The following is a 21,847-nucleotide window of genomic DNA, read 5'->3' as shown; positions in this document are numbered from 1 at the left end:
GACCAGTCGGTTTTCAAAAAGTGTCAAAAGTTCTCTAGAAATACCCTCTCTTTAATATATCAAGGTGTTAATAGAGTAACACATGATAAGTAAGACAAAGGTCATTTTATGTAGCCCAGTAGATGTTTTTGAGCTTATGGTCGTATCACATGACCTGCATTGGCCAATGGGGTTTGCCCAGTTGTCATGGAAATCAATCAATTAATGAAATTTTATTTATATTTATATTTATATAGCGACTGACAAAATGTAGGATGTTAAAAATGGATTTAGAGACAAATGTACACCAGAACAATTTAAAAAAAGCACAAAACTTAATTGAATGAGAAGGTAGATTTTTAAATATCCATTTATTTTCTAACAATTTTTAAGAATTTTGGCTTAAAAGTTGAGTGTCAAAGTTTATACTTACACTTTGGAAACAGCAGTTCACTTCAAGGTCCTTTTTATTTATATGATTGAAAGTTCTAGCAGCCACTAAATGGACCTTGAACTGAAATTGTTTTGTCAACTGCTGTTTGTTTACAAGGTCAAACTCTGAAACTCAAACATGTGCTGCACAGTACAGTGAAGGTGCTGTCAAAACCTCTGTCCATGGTGCTGATTCTGCTCAGCACTGCTAAGTTCATCCGGCTGCTGCCCGTGGTGCTGATCCTGCCTGTGTTCTTGGCGTTTACTCCTCTTTTCATCCCTGACTGGCAATATGTGAGAATGCGGCACACATTAGAAATTAGCCTGCCAATTATCCAACTGCTAGCTGCGTTATATAGTTGTGTGTCTTGCCTCAGTTTTTTTGGATGTGTGAATCTTGGAACACGGCATAAGATAACGCCAGTCGCTTCCTCTGTTTGTTTTGTATCAGCAGTGTAGTAATTTTGCAAGCCCTATTTAGTGTAAGTATAGTATGCCTTCACTGCCGTATTATTTTCCCCACTGTTTGTGTGACAGTGAGTCTAGTTAGTCTGCTGGCATTGGTGTTTGTTCTTTTCCTGCTCTCCTGCTGTTATAGTTATTATATCACTGAGAACCATCCCGTGCCACCCTGTTTTCTTTGCATTTGAGCTTTACTCGGCTCTGTTTCATGAGAATTTTGCATTTAGTATTCATAAATTTGAAATCTGCGATGACAGAGTGATGCATCATTCACTTTCGTTTTAATTAAAATGAGTAGACAGCATTCAAAATATATTATTCTGTATATATATATATATATATATATATCAGTCATGTACCAAAGGACACAAATGTTTCCAACCTACAGGCAAGATATCCATGTTTGCAAACACGCACATCATTGGTGGTACTATTCTAATACCCACTTTATTAGTGGATAATGGCCTGTCACCAAGTCCACATTGTTGATTTTCCTGGTACCATTGCCTCTGGCTAAATGTGACATGACGTAAGACCCATGGCAACCCAACAGCCACTTTTAGTTTGATTTTCCTCTCCTCAGCAGTCACAACTCAATTTGGTTTTTAAGTATTAATGTATTAATCATCCCGTCTTGTTTACCCATTAGCAGCTCCTTTCCAAAAGCTTCTTATCACAGTTTTCATCCATTAAACTACATGAAATGAATGTCAGCGAAGCTCAGTCTCTGTCATCCCAATTATTGTTTTCTTACTCGGTGGTGTGTGTTTGTGTGTCAGTATGTGTTCTACGTGTGTCATACGTGATATGGTGTGTGACTGGATTGGTGAACATGAATTATGACTTTTTTCCTCTTGTTTTTGAGGATGTACCCCTCCTGATTCTCTTCTATTCTTTACCTCGCTGTGCTGCTTTCTTATTATTAACTTCACGTACAGTGAGCACCTTATCAGCAGTAAGGAGAATCTTTAAGCTAGACGGTGAATCGGTGGAAAACTCTGTTTTCCTTCATTACTGCCTATTAGGGTGGTGTCTTTTCAAGGCAAATTGGACTGGAGTGATCTGAGAAATGTTGAGAGAGAAATGTTCTCTAATTGGTTCTAAGGGTCTACACAGTGGGCCCGGTGGATGAACTGAGTGTCGTGACTCTGAGAAAACAAGCTCCTGCTTTTGGTTTTTCTGTATAATTCCAAGGTTGTCATCTATTGTAGAGTGCATTCAGACCCATACATTAAGATGGACTTGGCTTTGTAGTTGTATAGATGGAACTGGATGTTGTCAGGCTGTTTTGCTTGGACTTGCAGAGTTGGGAAAACACACCCGTGGCTTTCAAATCCTGTCTTTCTTTGTACTTCTCTGGTGCTGGAGGTGTTGTATTAAGATACATCACCTGAGTTTTGGATGTTATAAAGTTGAGACTTGTGACACTTGTCTGTCTTTTGTTGTATGTTAAGGTGGCAAAGAAGCAAAGCTGAATGTAAAACATTTGGGAAGTAAACTCAACTTTCCAGTTAATCTAATTTGATTTCACTATACATTATATAAATAAATATTTTAGCTAAGTTCATTTTTTTTAATTACATACAGTATTCATCCAGTATAGACTAACTGCAGCTTCTTGCAGAACTACTGGACAGCATGTATTGTGTATTTTCTTTGGTAATATACACATAGATGACTCTGCTGCACTCTGAAAAGCATCAGTCATACAACACGGCATTTATCTTTTTAACAGTAATTTCAAACAACACTGACATTGAATTGAGATGATGTTGCGACGGTATTTGATACATAGAAACAGCTTGCTGACTCATATCCTGTTGTTGCAATCAATCACTGATAGCATGTTTTCACTTGCTGTGACAAAAATAACAACCCAGCACTGAGTGCAAGATTAAGTCACCTAACAGGAGCCGGCAGCTTCACCACTTCCATCCTCATTTCTACAGAGCAGCCCAGGTTTTAATATCCTGGGGGCCTCGAAAGAACTCAGCACAGAGCAACATGACAAATACAGTACAGTAAGATCCACCTTGGACAAATACATCTGCTTTATTGATATTCACCATTTCCTCTCTCCATCCGCTCAGCACATCGTAACCTGATGTCTCCAACCTCTGCCGCACTATTTTTACCTGCACCTAGATACCGTCTCCCTGCATGTGACGTCAAGGAAGGGAGAGGAAGAGACAGAGATGGAGAGAGCTGTTATCATTCATCTACAGTGTAGGCTAGTTAGCTCTTTGCTGTCATCCTCCAGGAAAGTAATCAGTATTTAATAGCAGAGCGAGGCATGCTGCTAGAACTTGACTCATTATGAAGGGTAAGGGGAAGCAACGTGTTCCAAGTTAAGTGTGTTGGTCTCTAATGGGATCTATGGTTGTGTAAGAACATGATCTATGTTGGTGAAATCATTTAACATGACCCTTAAATCTCATGTGTCTCCATGACAGCAAAGTTTAATGGTAACACACTGTTTTGCATTACGTTTTCTCAACCTTTACAGTATGTTGCACCCATGTATTTTATGGTGATGTGTGATTTTGTTTTGTTTTGAATGTCACTACACTGTAAAACATCATACAGGAATTTTAGTTTTATTTCAATACAGTGTACGAACTTATAAACATGAGTTTTTCTGGCTTGATGTTTTCTGATTTGAAATGATTCACTCAGCTCATTAAGTTTCTAAAGAAACATGTCAGCTGACTTCCCAGCATGCATTGTTTGAGAGTTAAAACTCTTCAGAAATACTTCTTTTTTTGTAGTTTAAAGACATGACATGTCACATGACATGTGTGTCTTTAATACATGTTAAAATAAATCATGGATGTTTCTTTTCATAACAATAAAAACAATGCAAACCACAATGAAGGTTAGCATATATTATACAGCATGCAGTCTTTAGTCAAGATAACTTTTGGTGACGTTGTGCACTCCTTTATATTTAAGTTGAAACAACAAGTTAAATTTTATAGTGTAGGGATGCTGATTTCAAGTAATTCTCTCAATTGACTATCATGATTTTAATAAACCATCAGCGATGATAGTAATAAAAACATTCCACTGTAATGGACCAAGAAAAAATGTCTAAATGTGACTGGCAGTATCAATCCTGACTCTTATCTTTAAGAGTGTGTTTGTTCCCACATTCACGATGCATTCAAGCAAGAAATTTAACACAGTGTGAGAGTGCAAACAGCACTTAGATGGCTGTTAAATTTAGACAAAAAGCAATACAACCATACCTGTAATCAGTGTGGCTTTAAGAATTTACTATCTCTTCCTTGTGGAGCTTGGCTGGAGGGATTTTTGCTTGGAGCAGCTTTAAATTGTCTTTTAAAACAGTATGTAGTCCATGATTTGGGCATTGAACATTGTGATTGATGAATAATCAATTATCAATCGTGTACACAACTAATATGCACAACTGTGTGTAGCTGCCTTATTGTATGCATGCCCACACCTTTGTCTTTAAACAGTGTGTGTGTGTGTGTGTGTGTGTGTGTAAAACGTCTTTGTCTTTGTGCGTGCGTGCGTGTGTGTGTGTTTTTACCTCGGCACGCACCGCAGTGCTCCCTGCCTGCTCACAGCATTAACGCTCAACCTTGTCCAAGGTTAATCTGTCACTCTTGCTGTATATTTGCATTCATTCTTATCTGCACCTCACCACTCAACTGACTGTCTATCTGCCCCAGCTGCTGCTCAAACTTAATCGTCTTTGTACATTATAGATGAGCCCCCAACAAAGTAGACACAGAGACACACACACACACACACACAAATCTCCCTGCCGAAGCCTCCTCTTTGCTTTAAAAACCACATCCTAACCACACCTACAACATATTCCCAGACTGTCTGTATTTGCTTTATATTTAATGTCTTAGTGAGCCATTAAGCTGACTGCTCCTCAAAAGTAATATATTTATCACTGCATGGGGGCCAGTGTTGGATCTAAGTGTTTCCCTCTCCAGGCAGCACTAACTGCCTGGGAAGCAGTGAGCTGCACAGGAGGGCAATGAGATAACTGTGGCACTTCCACTTTTACCTGAGGAAACAAAAGGTTGGCTCTTAATTAGTAGCACAGAGTTGTTCCTTTGTTTGGAATAATGCGCAAAGCCAATGCAGAGGCAAAAAGTAAGAAAGTGTGTGTAATGTTCCATATAGTTTTTTTTTTCTCATAATGAGGCAGCATACCTGTGCTTGACTAGTTTGTTACTGTAGCTTATTAGAATGTGTGAAAAAAATATTGCATGTTTCATAACCAGCATTACAAAAGCCAATAATAAACTATAGCAAAACAGTGTGAATTATGTGATTAACATATTTTTTCTGTTGTTCAGGGACCGAGGTATGTATCTGTATTCTTTGGACATACAATACAGTATTGATTTAATTGTTGAACTTAACTACATGATAAGTAAAATAACTAATTGTTCTCAACAATGTATAAATACTCAATTATAAGTAAAAGGCTTGCATGTAAAATTTCAGGTAAAAGTACATAAGTATAGCAATATAGCTGAATTTTAAGCTTTTTAATGGTGTTAGTTAGACTTAGGCACAAAAACCACTTGCTTAGGGGAAGATCGTAATTTGGGTTAAAATGATCAGTAAAATGTGGTAAAAATGTCCTGACATGATGGTTAAAAATATCCGGTTTAATGGCAGTAAAATGTTCAACGTGAAAAATATCTGGTTAGTGGTCTCCTGCTACTTTAGCAACTTTTTGCCACCAACCATCTTGTCATCCAGCCAACCTGCCTCCTCCTAATAAGCCAAAATCACCTCATAAAAGAAAAGTCACACTATATTGTCATCTGAAATGCGTCACTTCCCCTGTCACTCAAATGTAACAATACGACCTAAACTAACATAACTTTACAACCTAAATGGCGTGAAATGACATGCAAAAAGCAAAAAAAATGCATAGTGATAACATGTAAAATGAGAAATTAAGAAACTGGCATGTCCATTCATACACCATCTGGTGAGTCCAGGCTGACAGTAGAGGCCCGAGTTGTTTTAGCTTTCCTCATTCCCATTCACTTGAAATAAAAATGTTATCTCACAGGAATACCGTCATCAGTATTCCTAGGAGAAAACATCCTTATGTGTTGTGTTTGCAGTGCTTTTGTGTACTTGTGTACACAAGGTTCAACTTACAGCCTAAAAGCTATGTTGTAATTTAACATCTTACCTTTCAGCATGTTTGCCTATAAAAGCTGTTCAGGAGCTTATTCTGCTACATCACTGCAGCTGTCTGGGGAATCAGCTGTTACCACAAAAACCCCCAGCTGGCAACATCAACACTGACAAATAGAAACAGGCAAGTTTAATTTTAAAGTTACAGTAAATCCAGAATGATTCGCAACAGTAGCATACCACCTGAAGTTATTGCAGTAATACTTGGGGCTGTTACTAAATCTAAATTCATGGTTCTGCTTAATGGTTCTCCAAAAACAAACCGAATCACATGTACATTATCCTTTACCGTTCACCATTAATGAGGTCGCGAGCTCACAGTTGTACTGTATGATTGTGAAGTAGAGCACTGCCAATGCACTGTTATACAACTCAGTGAGCTGTGTTGAGATGTCTGTGGGGATATAAAGGGCAGAAGTCGTGTCCCCCAAGTGGACATTGACTGATTGACTGACTGACAGGCTTTATGTGTGTTTTTGTGCAGGTGCGTGTGTGTGCGCTCTCACGATCGGGCACAACAGACATTGACTGTTGGGTGTCATCTCTCTCTTTCCATCCAAACTTTACCCCCTCCCTCCTCCCCCCATCTCTCTTTCCCTCTTATCCAGAGCTGGTGACATCTTGACAGATTAAAATGCTGTGTGCTCTAGTCCTTGGTTGGCCACACTGGTGAACTGTGGGGACACCACTGTGAATCAATACAAGAAAATACTGTCTCTGGAACAGACATCACCCACCCATGCTCACTTAGGAGCACATTCTTACATGTATGGACTCCACTCTGGTACAGACACATGCAAAATAAACCCACAGCACATATATATCGCATGCTTTTTAGCTGCATTTAGTTGGTGGAGAGCATAACGGTTAAAAGCAGAGTGAATATTGAACTCACTTTTGTCAGGTGGCTAAAAACAGACCTCTAAATGACTGATAATGTTGCTCTGTGTCTGCTGGATATTTAAATAAGCTATTGTTTGCTATAACACTGTGTTATAGCAAACAGTATTCCTTCCAGTCTGTCAAAACTCCTTTTTTCTTGGTTTAAGACAAAAACTGCCCTATTTATTTAAGATACATTTCTTCAAACTGATTCAGAACAGTGACATGAGCAATCAATCTGCAGGCAATCCACAGGGTTGAATGAAACAATAGCCTGTGTCCACATCATCAAAACTTGATGATAACTTACAAACATGAACACACATCTTGTTCTGCAGCTTGACTTGTTGAGACACCAAACAAACATTCACTGGGGAAAAGTGCACCGTTAACGTCAGTTAGCAGCTACATAGCTAATTAGCTGCTCAGCTGCAGCACATTAAACAGCATGTAAACATAACCTGCAGATGTCACTTCGGACCCGTTAGACGCTGGCTTGGTCGTTGCTCTTCAAAATCGCTGTTAGCAACATGCTGTCTGTGCATTACTTGTAGTTACAGCAGTTTGTTTACTTTGTCTCCAATGAGACATTAAATTTTGCAGTTAATCAGCGGTTCACATGTGTGCCGAACTGTGGGGGTCGATCTGTACGGATCATGGATCAACTACCTTCCGTTACATCACTAGCTGCCAGGTTATTAAAGTCCAGGTTACGACCTCACTCAAGTGGCCACAACAAAAGGGAGACACCATGATAAAGATGTAACAAAAGATAAATTTATTAAACAAATTGAGCCAAATTAAATAATGAACTAAATATTTACAGTATGGAAGTCAGTGGTATCAGTATGTGATGCATGAGTGGAAAATGTGTGTGTGTGTGTGAGAGTGTTGCAAGGTGCATGGAAGCAAAGTAAATAACTAAGGCAGCATAACTAAACCAAACCAGAACAGGTGCTCAAAGGGAGAAGCAGAAAGCTGCAAGCAGCAGCAAGTAGTAAGAGGAGAGAGAGAGACTGCTGCAGCTGCAGCCCGGACTTTAATAACCTGGCAACCCTGTGGGCCCTCAGGTGTCGCCGGTTGCCCTAACGAGCACCTGCAGAGACAAAGCAGACAGGTAAATCACAAGGCCAAACAAAGATGACACAACGGGTCATCACAATCTCAAAAACATTTAACTCATGAGAGCTAAATTGTCAAAATGGCAAATAACAAAATAATATTATTACACTGTTTTTTTTTAAAGTGATGCATTACTTCCTGAGCAGATATTTCTACAGGAACACTGTTGTTAATTATCTAATGTAGCTTTTATTAAACAAATCCGGCTGTGTTGTCTGTCAGCATTGTGCAGCAAACATCCTCTCTCTCACACACACACACGACTTGACCTGTAAATGTCTCTCTGTAACCTGCTACCTCTCTGGTGGCTAATACAGGCTGACGGATCCAGTTCAGGTCACCAAGGTGATGGTATGATAAGTAGTGCTGAAGTATCCAGTGTTCTTATGACTTTATACAGAGTTGTATAATAATGTATTTTCTAAACCACTTCAGTTTTGCATGGCCCTTGATTCTGTTCAAACACACATTTGGTGAAAGCTGCATACAAAAAACCTGGACAGCTCAATTGTTCATTCTAGACCACATTTGCACTTGTTACTTGTTATGGAATTGTACTTGTTGATGATTAGATTTTCATTTTTCTTTTCCTGAGCACGTAAAGGACTTCTCTTCCATGCTGACTTAAAAGTGGAGGTTCAAAGTTCATTCTTGACCTTGAACCTAAAAATTTACCTGATGTTCCTTTTGGATGTCGAATAGGTTGTGCATCATAAAAAGGGTGGGAACAATTCAGTTGATAGAAAATGTTTATGCTATGTTGTATTGGAATCTACAGTATTGTACTGTTTTGTTGTGAGTAATTGCCTTTTTTTTTCTTATTTTTTGGACATTTTTTTGTCTTTGACAGTCGAAAGTGCAGAGAGAGGATACGTGTAGAGTGAGGGGTATGACATGACATAACAATCTCACCATAAGGTCCATTTAGTAGCTGTTGTGGAGATTTCCATCATATCACATGATCTTAATCATCAGATGAAGCGAAAATGTACATTGGTGCTTCTGCGATTTCATGACGACACCAGCTGCTGATAATCTGATGCTCAGAAGCCCCAGAACAGACACTAAATTCACATTGTGGTGAGATTGTTTACTCATATATATTTGCTGCAGTGTTAATTACTCACTAATTAGGAAATCAGCAGTATGTGTGATCTCAACAATTGTTGGTTTCTATCATGTATGTAGCATATGAACAGTAAAGTTCACTGGTGCAGCCCGCTGAGGCTTCTATCTCCTTAATGGAATGTTGGACAAAGGATGGCCCTGACTGTTGTGTCTTTATTGATTCTGCCAGGGTGCCTGAATGTGATTAAGGGGAATTAAACTCAAGCCTGCTGATGCAAATCATGGCCGGAGGTAATATAATGTCCAGATGAAGTGGAGAGATCCATCCCGATGGGGAGGTGGCCCTCACTGACCCTGCGTGGGCTCAGGCAATTAGCATTGGCAAAGTGCAACTCAATAACAAAATCTCCAAAATGGAGGAAGTGCTTGCATGGCTAATCCCCTCTGCCGCTGAGAGGCCCCAAGCCCTTTTTTTTTCTTTCTTTTTTTTTAGGAAGCCATTGAGAATGCAGGTCAGGGACGTGGAGAAAACCAAGCCAAGCTGCCATCAGTCTAGATACTGGAGATGGCTGGACAGCCGCCAAGTGGAGAATTATGTTAATGTTTGTTCTAATAATAAAATGCAGTTGAATACATTAATATGTCAATAGATGGACATGTTTTTTCGCCATGTCTTGTTTGGAAGGGCAAAGCAGATAGGCCATTCAAGCTTTCAGGCTATTATATGTGTTTTTTGTACACCTGTTTTTGAGTTAACATATTAAATATATGTATATATTTTGCCCACGTGTCCTTGACTTGTGATTTTGTGAGTGTATGCTTTGAGAAAATAGCACATAATGTGCAGGCTATTTAAAATGCATGGATAGATGTACTGAATGTGCTTGATCTCAATGCATATACACAAAATACACATTCAGCAGCTACTTTCATGCATTTGTATAGTGTGTCCACCTCATTAGTCTGTTCCAAGTTATAAACGCTGCTGTTTGATGTGGAAAATGCTCCGACCATGTGTTGGGGCTTGTAATAATGAATGTTTCATGCAGGTTGGGCCCAAATGATCCATCAATCCGATTAGATTGTAATTACTAGGGTAGAAATATATTCAAATGAGTTCATTATCAGTCAGATCAGGAGCAGACCAAGCCAGTTTGACTGTTTACCAGAACCCCAAGTGTTTATGCTGCGATTTAAGAGAATGCAGGAGCAACTCTTGCAATTAGGTAAGCATATGTCTTAATGTATCATTTCAGTCAATTAGCCAAGTCCTCTTCGATCTTGCATCTTTACCGCCGCTGCTGCTTGTTTGCATTAAGATTCAATTTGAATAAGGCGGAGGAAGGGATAGTTTTGTGCTGGTCCTGCAGAGTTCAAAGTGTCAGGTAGATAAATACATAGGCTGACCAGATCGCTCGCTCGCTTTCTGTCTCGGCCCTCTCTCTCATGGGCAGCATTGGTTTCCATTTCTCCAGGTCACTGCTGAATGACTGCAGATTACATCGGCTACTCTCTGATGTCTACGGGGACGAGGCCATCAAGGCTGAAATGACACAGGGTGGTGACAGGCAGACCCCTCTCCGACACCCACCGACATGACTCCCATTCACAGCAGCTGGCCCCATGACACTAATCTGATTCTAGTCTGTAAAGGGCCTGTTTTGCGCCCACCAGTCTCTACTATAAAAGGAAATGACCAGCAGGCCAGGCTATTCTTGCATGGCTTGCAGGTATTGCAGAGGAACCTGATGAATATTTTCCTTTCTGCTCCATGAGTTCATGAATAACCGCAAATATAGTGATTGATTTTTTTGTTTTCTTTCTCTGACTAAATGTACACAGCATTGATTCAGTAGATATTAATAAAAGTGTGCTTATTATTTGAAGTAATTCGTCTGGTATAAGGATGCTAAAAGACAAGAACTGGGTGGGATTGTCAGTGAAGTGAGTCTTTTCAAACCGAAAGACCACAAGGTCATTTGTATGCTGGTTGAGTTCCACATTAATCTGTAAAGTGTGTGTTGTTATTTTGAGGTGGGGAAAGTTTCTCCCTCCAATTTAAGTTTTTGCAAATCCAAGCTTTTCACTGAAAAGCTTTTCTGCTGCTTTGCCTAGCAAGTGCCTTTGCTAGATTTTCAGCATCCAAAAGTGAGACCTCTGCCTAGGTCTGCAAAAGAAAACATCCGCTGATCCCCCCGTCGGTATTGTCCTCATCATTACCATGACTTTGTTTTGGCTGACATGTTTTTACCGGCTAATAGTGTAAACCATCAGGGAACACTGGCTCTCCTTTCAAAGAAACTCGCCCTCCGTCCATGTAGCTGTGGGGCATGCAAGGTGAAGATGAACTGGGTCGGCTCACTTGTTTTGAGACGAGAGACGGGCCCCTAATTGGATATCATCTCACTCTCTTTCCCCTAATTAGCGCTGCATTGCTTTATGAACTGATATTAAGATGCGGGAAAAATAGTAATTAGCTAAAGGTTATTACCAGCTAGGGGCACATGGACATGGAACATGCTGGGCAATGTAATGATTGCACACGGGTTTGTTTATTTTGGCTTATTGGTTCACCTCTACTGTAGGTTCAGCTTTTCTACAACAGATGTTTTAGATGCTTGCCTAATATTCGCACAGTTTAGAGTATTATGATTCAGGTGTGAGAATATGTAAAATGCCTTAACCAAACAAACAGTCTTATGCAACACTGACTCCTTTCAACAAGTGTGTTTTCTCTAAACCTCAATACTGTATAGGTGCAGTGCGTTAGGTGCAGCTGGTGAAATTGTTTCAGATGTGACTTTTTTATTCCCCGCAGAGCCATTTATCAAGCTGACAAGAGAGAGTGCTTGCGGCTTTGATGCAAGGTAGAGACCGGCCCTGAAAGGAAGCCTTTGCTGTGATCGCTACTGACACTGATTATCAGTTGCATTCACTTGTGAGTGTTTGACCACAAATGGTCAAATATACACACAAAATGAGGAGAAGACAGCAGGGGTGTATTCAGAGCAACAATATTGTGGAGCAGTCTGTTATAGTTACAGAACCAGAGACAGTCACAGTGTTGAAATCCAGGCTACAAAAACCCATCTGTTTAGTGCTGACTGCAGACATACACAAACAATTCTTTTTATATCCTGTGTGTGTGTGTGCGTGCGTGTGTGTGTGTGTGCGCGCGTGCCAGAGAGGGAGAGAAAAGTGCATTCTGAAAAATTGATTTGATGTTGATAGTCGAAGTCAAATAAACATGCTGACATTGCAGTGCGGTTTATCTGCTCACACATATTCTCGGGAATCTATAAGGCAGAGAGAGCAAGGCGTATCTGCCGTTTTTCTGTCTATCGCTCTGTCCATCTCTCTTGTATTCATTTTCTTCCTTTCAACACTGTCGTGGGATTTAATGCTCTGCTCAGAGCGTGCAGTTTTCTAATCTTCCAAAAGAGGACAGTGTGGAACATGTTGTCATCTCCTGGGAGAGAGATGCAAAGAGAAACTTGGGGGACTGTGACAGTGGATATGCAATGTCCTGGGTAAATAACATGAAAAAACTGTGACAGATATGTTGTTTTTGTGCCATGTGACTGGAGATAAGTACACAAGAATTTCATTTTTACTTCATTATAGTATAAAAATACACAAAACTGTTTGTGAAATTCATTGCTTTTTATTTTTGTCTTTCTTTTGCAAGAATGGCTATAGTATGAGATGCATCTGCAACTCAAAATCAATCGATCAGCTCCTTGCACATAACGATCCATCCCAGGTTTTATTCTCTCCTGTTTAAGCCCTGACTCTCTCTCTGCTCTTTGGTCTCATTTTAAGTCTGGACAGACAGTGCAGCGTGATGAGACATTATTACAATGGCGTGTCACTCTGCCCTGCATATTCAGCAGGCAGAAAATCACTAGGAGGTGGAGGTGGAGATGGGAAGAGAGCAGAGGGCTAGAGAGGAGGGAAAAAAAGAGAGATGCAGGAGGGAGAGAGAGGCTGATAACTAAAGACAAAGTGAAAGAGGGGAGTAGGCGATGCGGGGTGTTAGAGGAAGCGAAACAGACAGCTACGTGAGGCTCACAGGAAGAGGCAGCAGCCAGGGGAGAGATGTTGCATGCCGGGGACGTGAGCCATTCTGACACATGGGTAGCAGAGCGAACAGAGCCGACACAATAGAGGGAGGCAGAGAGCACTGGGAGGCATTATGATTTACAGTAGAGCTATAGCCACTTCAGGTTTGCTGTGTCTCCACAGCCAAAAGCTCAGTGGGGATGCATTCACTCAGCTGAATGGAGCCCCTATTCCCCTCTGACTCGTCGTCATTGTTCTCGACAAACGCTGGGATGTATAGGAGCTACAGCAAGAAGGTCATTTATTGAAAGCGGTCAAGATGGAAGGGATTCGGGAGCATCCGCACATGCCTCTGTTAGTGTAATGCAACAGAACCTGCATGATCAGCAACCACTATATTCTCAGTCTCTCGGTCGAGACACATTTTCGAATGTATATGAAAAGCGTGGTCTGTTTAGATCTTTGAAGGGAGAAAAACATTACAGTGACTCTAAATTATCTGACATTTATGCTGAATTATTATGGCCAAAAATATCACAGCAAACAGTATTATGATATAAACAAACTTTCTGAAATACTAGTATAAAGTATTAGTAATTAAAATTTAGTAAAATTACCTTACACCATGTTTGGCTTGGATTCTATCAAACTGAACAATGAACCATATGTTGCAATTCTGTGTAACTGAAAAAGAATTACAACCAAAAACACATATTGTTTCTGTCTCTCAGACTTTATTCACCCGTTTATTCATTCTTCATACATGTTCTGATTTCTTTGGGGTGTCAGTGGTCAAAATCATTTTTAAAAGGCAGAACTTTAGTAAAACTGCACATAATGTAATAGCAATGGATGGACAATGGTACAGTTATTATCTTTAAGTGGGGTCTGAAACTTCTAATGAAGGCAGGATATTGTATTGCATTCACAGTGCCATATGAAAACAATACTAGTTACAGTATTTGTTGGCGATGTTGTAACCATTAGTAATAGTGGTAAAACCAGAAAGTGGTGCCCTCATCTTAAAGTAATGGCGCATAAGAGATAACTTAGTTAGTGAGAATGGTTTTCATTTTTCCATATATTTCTTTTCTTTCAAATTATATATAGTCAAATAGATATGTGCATTCCACTTTTTGTGAAAGCCACTATGTGTATTGTTTAAAGAAGGTTTCCAAATTTCTTTTAGTGATCTCTCAAACTTCAAATTACACTGATTGTATATGTTTTTGTTTGTAGAAAAAAAAAGACAATCTTTAATTGGTGCTGTATATGTGTTTGGTTTTGGTACTTTTACCTCACCATCCCTAGATTAGATTCCTGAGACTAGATATGCTTTGCTGTTTGCTACAGTATTTTTACTGTATAAAAGATACTACCACTAGGAGGTGTTAAAGTCAGAGATTTTCAAATTCTACATATGGGGGTTTTATATGTACATACAGTATTTCACTTCAATTCAAGGGCCAAGCATTATTAATATTTAGTTGACAAACATCATTTGCAGAGGATGGTAAAACATTTGTTCAAAATGTTAAAAATGTTGTATTTCAGGAGGTTGTGGAACATAGAGAGGGTGCTGATTAGGGCAGGGGAAAGAAAAAAGTCAAAGAAGACATTCAAACTGACTGACTGTTATGCCAATTTAGGAGCAACATTGACTGAATTTGAATTGAATTTAAATTGAATTTTTAAAGGATGGCAATAAATATTTCAAAAAATGTATTGATATATTTGAATAGTGATAAAAGAAAGGCTGAATCATATAAAATGAGTACAAAACCAGAATCTCCAAACTTATGGAGATATGGAATAGGCATATCCATTCCCCTACATACGGTACAGCAGCTACAAAGTCCTACTTTTCATACACAACCAACACACACACACACCCTGTGCACACACACACACACACACACATAATTCTACATTCTTGCAGAAAATTGGTTCACTGAACATTCATACATGCATGACGTGACAAACGTGACAAACATACATGGCAAGTAAATTGGTAGCCTGCCAACGGCCTCAAGTTGGAGATTAGTACTGATATAGCTTGACTTTGAATATCACTGGTGTTCTTGGCAGGCAAGTCATGTGTTCATAATGCTACATCATGCTGTTATCACTGCCCTTTCAAAGACTAATCAAGCAATTAAAGACATCTTTTGCAAATGGTACTTGTAACTATGGCAACACCAACCCCACGGCCCATGTGGATGGACCTCGGTGTCCTCGGAGAAATCAATGTGTCTGTAATCTGAAGTTTCTATACAGCCCCCCTGCGCTCCAGCTGCAGTATTGAGTTATTGGTCCCCATTAATTACTGGGAGTGTGACCTGGAGCTACAGATCTGGGCGCTCAAGGAGGTTGAATGATAAAGACAGAATGCAGAAAGCTTGAAGCAACAAAAAAATCTAATTCCACATCTATGTAAGTGCTGATTAGGCTTTAATTATGCTCTGTGGTATGGTGCCATGAGACTAAATACAGGTTATCTTTGAAGGAAATCTGCCAGCCTTTAAACACACAGTTTATGTAATTCCATAACGTGTTTGCCTCATACAAATAAGCAGTTACAAAATGGACTGTGAATGAAAAAATCCAAATATTGTATTTAAATTGACCATCTTGCAGCTATTATATCACAAAGGACACACTGCACAAAGAGCTCATGAAAGTGTGTGAACTGGCTGGCTGCCTTGGGCTAGTTTTAACAAGAAACAAGCAAGGTGAATGTGAGGTGCATGGCACTATGATGAGATGACATGGTATAAAGAGAAAGACAAAATACCCCGTATAGTGAGTTACTACCAGCTTATACTTTTTTTGTTTTACCTAACTCCCCAGTCAAAATTCTGTCAAACCCATAGACTGTAAAAAATAATGAATATAGCCACTGTGACGTCACCCATTGGTTTGTGGACTCCTGTTTTGAAGCCTCGGTGGCATTTTGACCATCACCATCTTGGATTTTTGGAGCCAGAAGTGACCATATTTGGACGAGAAGGTGGAGCTGACCCTAATGCTAGCTGCTAGCTTGGTTAGCACTGTGCAATTATAGTCTATAGTTAACTGTGATAATGCTAATTTTTGCTAGTGACAGAAAAACAGGCTTAAAACCATTAAAACAAAATGCACTTACTGGAAAAAACTGAACATCTGACTCCTTTGAGGGTCTTTTAGTACAACCAAAGGCTGAACAAAACTTTTTTAGGCGACCAAAATGTTATAATTAACTTTCATGAACTGAAAATACACTGAAATAGCGATGGCTATGGCTATACTCTGTGAATGTGGGGTTATGCCATAACTTTAAGCTTTAATAAAATTTAAATGGGTGAGTTATATAAAAATTCACCCCCTGTACAGTTGTCATGAAAGGGGAAATTAGCTATAGAGACCAAAGCTGGTTTTTGTACCTGGCTGTAAACATGTTTATTTCTGCTGTAAAGTAGGGCATTTTAACATGGGGGTCTATGGGAGTTGACTTGCTTTTGGAGCCAGCCTCAAGTGGCCACTCGAGGAACTGCAGTTTTTGGCACTTCCGCACTGGCTTCATTTTTCAGCCCTGGATGTTGCTGCTTGGTCAAAACTCAATATAAATTCATGCAAACTGTTCTGAATGTATATTTTATGTGGGTGGAAAACTGTATATAGACATAGTGTCTTCAAATAAATGACAGGGAGACATAAAGCAGAGGAATCTAATTAAATCTAAACGGAACTAGTGTAAATACACTGACAATATGTAACATAGAGCAGGAATCAGCAAGAATCAGAACAGTGGTTTTGAAAATAATATAATTACCATGGACTCCCTGCTGTTTATTTCCAATTGCCACAGTACTAAATTACAGCAATGCTATCCACCAAAACCCCCATACCTGCTTACATCAAAGAGTTTCTCACAACATATTTGTTATGTCACTGAGAAACAGTAGTAGATAGTAGTACTGCAAAAAAACAAACAGATGATACAGTCCTAGCCCGTGATGTCATTTGATTGCAGTTTTTCTCTAGGACAACGACAATCTGTTTGCTTTATGGAATACTGTATTGTATTTAATGGGTTTGTGTACGGCCATAAAAAACTGGGTTGAGTTCTTTGACATCCTTATATCTTTGGATTACTTATTCTTTTTCCTGACTGTAAGGTTGACTATACTGAAAGCGTTCTAAACGATCCAAAAGATATCAGTAACACTCAGATATCTCTGGTCTCTTGTATTGTTTTATCTTTTTCCCCCTGTTTTCATCTAAAGATGAAATAGAAATTTTCAATATAAGGGTACTAGTGGTCTGTGTGTGTGTGTCAGGGGGATGCATTTCCATTTCAGTCAGTGTTCATCTTGTGCTGCTTAATAAATCAACAATAAACTATGCCCCAATGTTGTCAATATCTCTGTCCTCTAAGCGCAATCTATTTCTAGATCTTTTTTGTGAGTCATAATGCAAGAAAGACAAATCACATCCACCTTATTCTCATTTGCATCCACAGACATGACCCAGTCGTGCAATCTCACAATATCCGCATCCTCTAAACACAATCTGCTCAGAGTAAATGACACCTGCTCAAGCAACATAAATACATCTGAATGGTCCATTGACAGAGCTGAGGTATTAGGCGCCGTGGATGGGCTTGAACTGCAAAGCTAGTGACAAGCTCAGACTCACGGAACGCCAATTCCAAGTGCTCAGATCCGGAGGAAATGAGATGTTTACAGTAAATGGGGCTCTTAGCAGCACCCGCAGTGTTCAATATTGATTCAATGAATCGGATTTGTAAATATGAGGAGTAGCATCAGCTTTCGACTCTGTGGAACATCTACTTCCTTATAAAGAAGCAACTGGAAGGAGAAAGAATAGCAAGGCTAAGTGTTGTTTTTTTAAGTTAGTGTTAGTGTGTGACAATGGAGAAATACAGTTGTCAGTTTTTATTTAAATGTCATGGATGCGGCTGTGAAAACAAACTTTCAAATTCACCATGCTGGAAACTTTTTAACTCCAGTAAATCCTTGGGTGCTATTATTACTCATAAACATTTTATTATTTTACTGTATAATATCCATCATTTTAAAGGTCCTAACTGTGATAATGTGGTCTTACATGAACACACACTTTTAAAATGTTATTCATTTATCAGAATTTAATACACAATCTAATGTAATCTTTGAATCTTAATACAGTAAGGCAGTTGTATGGAGATACCATGATAAAACCTCTTAAACCAAGTTTTCAGGTACTTTAAAGACAAAAAAAATATTTTAATGTATAAAAAGGTGATATGTATACAGTTAGACTTGCCCACAAATATATACAGAATACAAGTACAGACAAAAAATATAGTTTTAATACAATTATTTACACAATAGAAAATTAGTTCAACATTACAGAAATCAATAATAAGTGGCATTTAGAGAGTCTGAGAAACATCTTTTGATATCTCTAGATGGAATAGGGGATTCTAATTTCAAAGTTACAGAGCTGCATAAAGTAATGAACTCAAATATTGCTTCATTTCAGAGAGCAATCTTGACTTCAAACTTTATAAGCAGTCAATGGTAAATTTTAAATGTTAAAGTGATAAGCTTTGTTCGAATAGAATGTGTCAAAGCCCTCCTTGAGGCATTGAAACTGTTTGGCAATTACACAGCCAAAGCTCTTAAAAGTCACAGAACAGCAAACTGTCTGTTGAGTGAAAAGAGTATGACAGGGTCTCTGATAATGCAAGTTTCTCGGGGAAATGTGAAGAGTCACCTATTTTACAACATGGCGGGCCCCTTGTGAGCACCCCTCTGCCTTGATCAGCGCATGCTGAACTCTTGCACTGCAGGCGAGGAAGATACCACTCACCACTTCAGCTCATTGACTTTGAAATACAGCGCTGCTTGTGTTATTGCTTTAATTTCGATCTCCTTCATTTCTCTGCAGGATGAGGCGACGTGAAAAGAGGGGCAGTAGGATTCATTTCAAATTTTAATTAGTTGCCTTTTGTAAGTCTAACAGACATACATTCAAACCAACATTATCCTTTCAAATTTTTAATTAACAGCTGCCTCTTGGTTTCACCACATCAAAAGGTTGGGGTGTGTAATTGTGTGTGTGTATGTGTGTGTGTGTCTTGTGAGGATGAATGTGTTTGAAGCTGTGTGTCCTTAAGAGCAGAGGTGCAGAGGTGTGCAATTTTTAATGCTAAGCATACTTTGTGTCAGATGTATGTCAGGAAAGTTTACTACGTGTCAGCACAGAGTTAGGGAGGGACGTGGGAGTGGGGTGAGTGGCTTTTCAAATTGCACAAAATTGTAACAGTTGTTGATTTTTATTTTCTTTCTGCTTGGTTGCGGGACCACAGAGGAAAAAGAACATACAGCACAGGATTAAACCATAATCTGAATGTACTGTCGCACCTCATTTCTGCCTGTTTCAGATGGTAGACTCAGAACACATTAGCCAAAATACGACTCTTCCTCTCCTTTATTCACAATGGGAGAAAACATTACCTTGAGTTTGCAAATATGTTTGAAAAAACCGCTACAATATGAAAATGAAAGAAAAAAAAAGTTTCTTCTCAAGCAAGTAAAACCATATTTCTGCGACTGGCACAGAAAGAAAAACTAAACCTTGTTTTAAGTGTGCATATTAATCTCCACAATGCCTTAACTGCTGCACTACACTACACCAATCGCTTTCATGTGAAAAACAATAACAATGAAGTTAACTTTACCTGGGTGCAGCATATCAATCAACACATGTTCATACCAGCTGTTACTGCAAGGACAATGTGCTTGAAAATAGTCACGTTCACAGGCATCATTCTTTCCTGCCAAAAGAGTGTGTGCAATATAGAAATGTGTTACATTGTCTTCTGTCAATATATGCTGACAGCTGCTCTGAAGAGAAGTGAGAAACCAATTCAGAATGTGACGCCTCCCAGAGAAGCTATAGATTTTAAAGCAGTACAAAGAAAGAAAAACACACTGAAATCAGGTTATGTCTGTAATTTGGTGAAATATCTGTATGTTAGGGAGATTACCTTACCTTGTCTAATCAGTAAACTATGTCTGTAACAACTGTGTACTATGTCTGTAACAGCAGTGTAGACATCAAATCAAGTCCAACACTGAAAAGTGTTCCTCTGAATTCCAGCTATTACAACTTGATATTTGGATATAATGAACTCATGTGTTTACCGGAGGGTGCTAGATAATTATGGTCTTCACTATTCCCAACTCCTCTCTGCACCAGCGGGAGATTGTCTTCATTAGGACATACTGACCGAAAGAAAATGGCTGACCTTTCTGGATTTCCCTCCAAAACTAATGTCTTCCTCTCCCTCTAAATTCACCCCAGTTTCCTAATTAACGATGTGTAGCTTTAAAACAGTGTTAGAAACATTAGCATAGATGGATAAGTAACACATATCAGTTTCACAAGCAGCTAAACAAACCTAGATAGATTGTATTTATCCATCATAATGGGATGCCTAAAAATTAGAAAAAAAAAACACTTTGAAAATGCTTGTTCGTGTAACTTTAAAGCTTAGAAGAAAGTGAGTCAGTTACGAACTGGTTGGGCAAATATATAATAAAAGTGAAAAAAAGAGCTAAAAACACACCACAAACCAGCTTAGTATCGTTGTTAGGAAGGAGGCCAAGTCTTTGAAGGTGAGTCCAAGTTGGCCTAAACTATAGGGGCTGGTCAATGTGCTGGGCTTTTCCAGTAACATTTTTCTAACCTTATAATCCCCCATCTCCCACATGCTGTTGTGTTCTCGCCAATTGACTGAAACACCATTTTTATGCAATTAATCTTTTATCACAAGCCTGTGGCTGCGTTTTCAGTCTGTGCCAAAAGTGGAGTTGTTTAGGTCCTCTCTTAAATCCGAGCAGCAAATAGATCTCAGCTTTGCCCGGCTGTATTGTCCTCTGTTTGGAGCCGGGGTTTGCTAATGGGCAGTGCCAGGCATGCACATAGGGGATACGGTGTATCTGAATGTAGTCCAGAGGAATTAGCATCCCTTTGTACAGAACTGTCTGCTTGATGCTCTTAGGTTTGATTCTGTGTGCACTGGAGCAGTGGTTGAAGGACTACAGTGTGGGTATTATTGAAAGACTATGATTTTCCTCTTAATGTTGTCTTCATCAAAGCTTGAGAGATTTTTTAAATCTTTATTTAAAAAAGGACCATACACAAAAAAAACATTTATCTCTAAGTGAGAAGAAAGGATTTATGTCAGATTTAGCCAGATTAGTTAATTTCCATCTGCAGTCCCTGGGCAAGCACACACAGAACAATCACCAGACACTATAGAATATTCATTTACATGCAACATCATTACATAGTCTCTATCACACTAACAATTATACAGAAAAATCTACAAGCACACATCAACATATAAATACCAGCACATTCATCCAGTACAACTATAAAATTACAATTCATTGCAATCAAAAATCTGAATCACAGTCAAATTAATGTTGACATGACTGATGGCTCAATATCCATTTTTTTTGCACCATGAGAAAAACAATCAAAGTCTGTGCAAGTTTTAAGCTCAGCTGGAAGCACATTCCAATGTTTGATGGCCGTAAATGAAAAAGCAGAGGGATGTTTAAATTTGAGTTTAGAGCAC

At 39.0% G+C, this 21,847-nt stretch overlaps 2 long non-coding RNA genes across 2 annotated transcripts in view; both read left to right on the top strand.

Annotated features, from left to right (window-relative positions):
- LOC122974405 overlaps nt 1-21,847 on the top strand; it is a 149,434-nt gene that overhangs the window by 114,376 nt on the left and 13,211 nt on the right. The gene's annotated exons all lie outside the window — the stretch shown is intronic.
- Nucleotides 7,737-9,932, top strand: LOC122974406. The gene is made up of 3 exons (XR_006400385.1): nt 7,737-8,077; nt 9,380-9,441; nt 9,644-9,932. It is a non-coding gene; the product is annotated as an uncharacterized LOC122974406 (long non-coding RNA).

Source organism: Thunnus albacares, chromosome 22, assembly GCF_914725855.1.
Source record: "Thunnus albacares chromosome 22, fThuAlb1.1, whole genome shotgun sequence".
Lineage (NCBI taxonomy): Eukaryota > Metazoa > Chordata > Actinopteri > Scombriformes > Scombridae > Thunnus > Thunnus albacares.
This window is presented reverse-complemented; position numbering and strand designations above follow the sequence as displayed.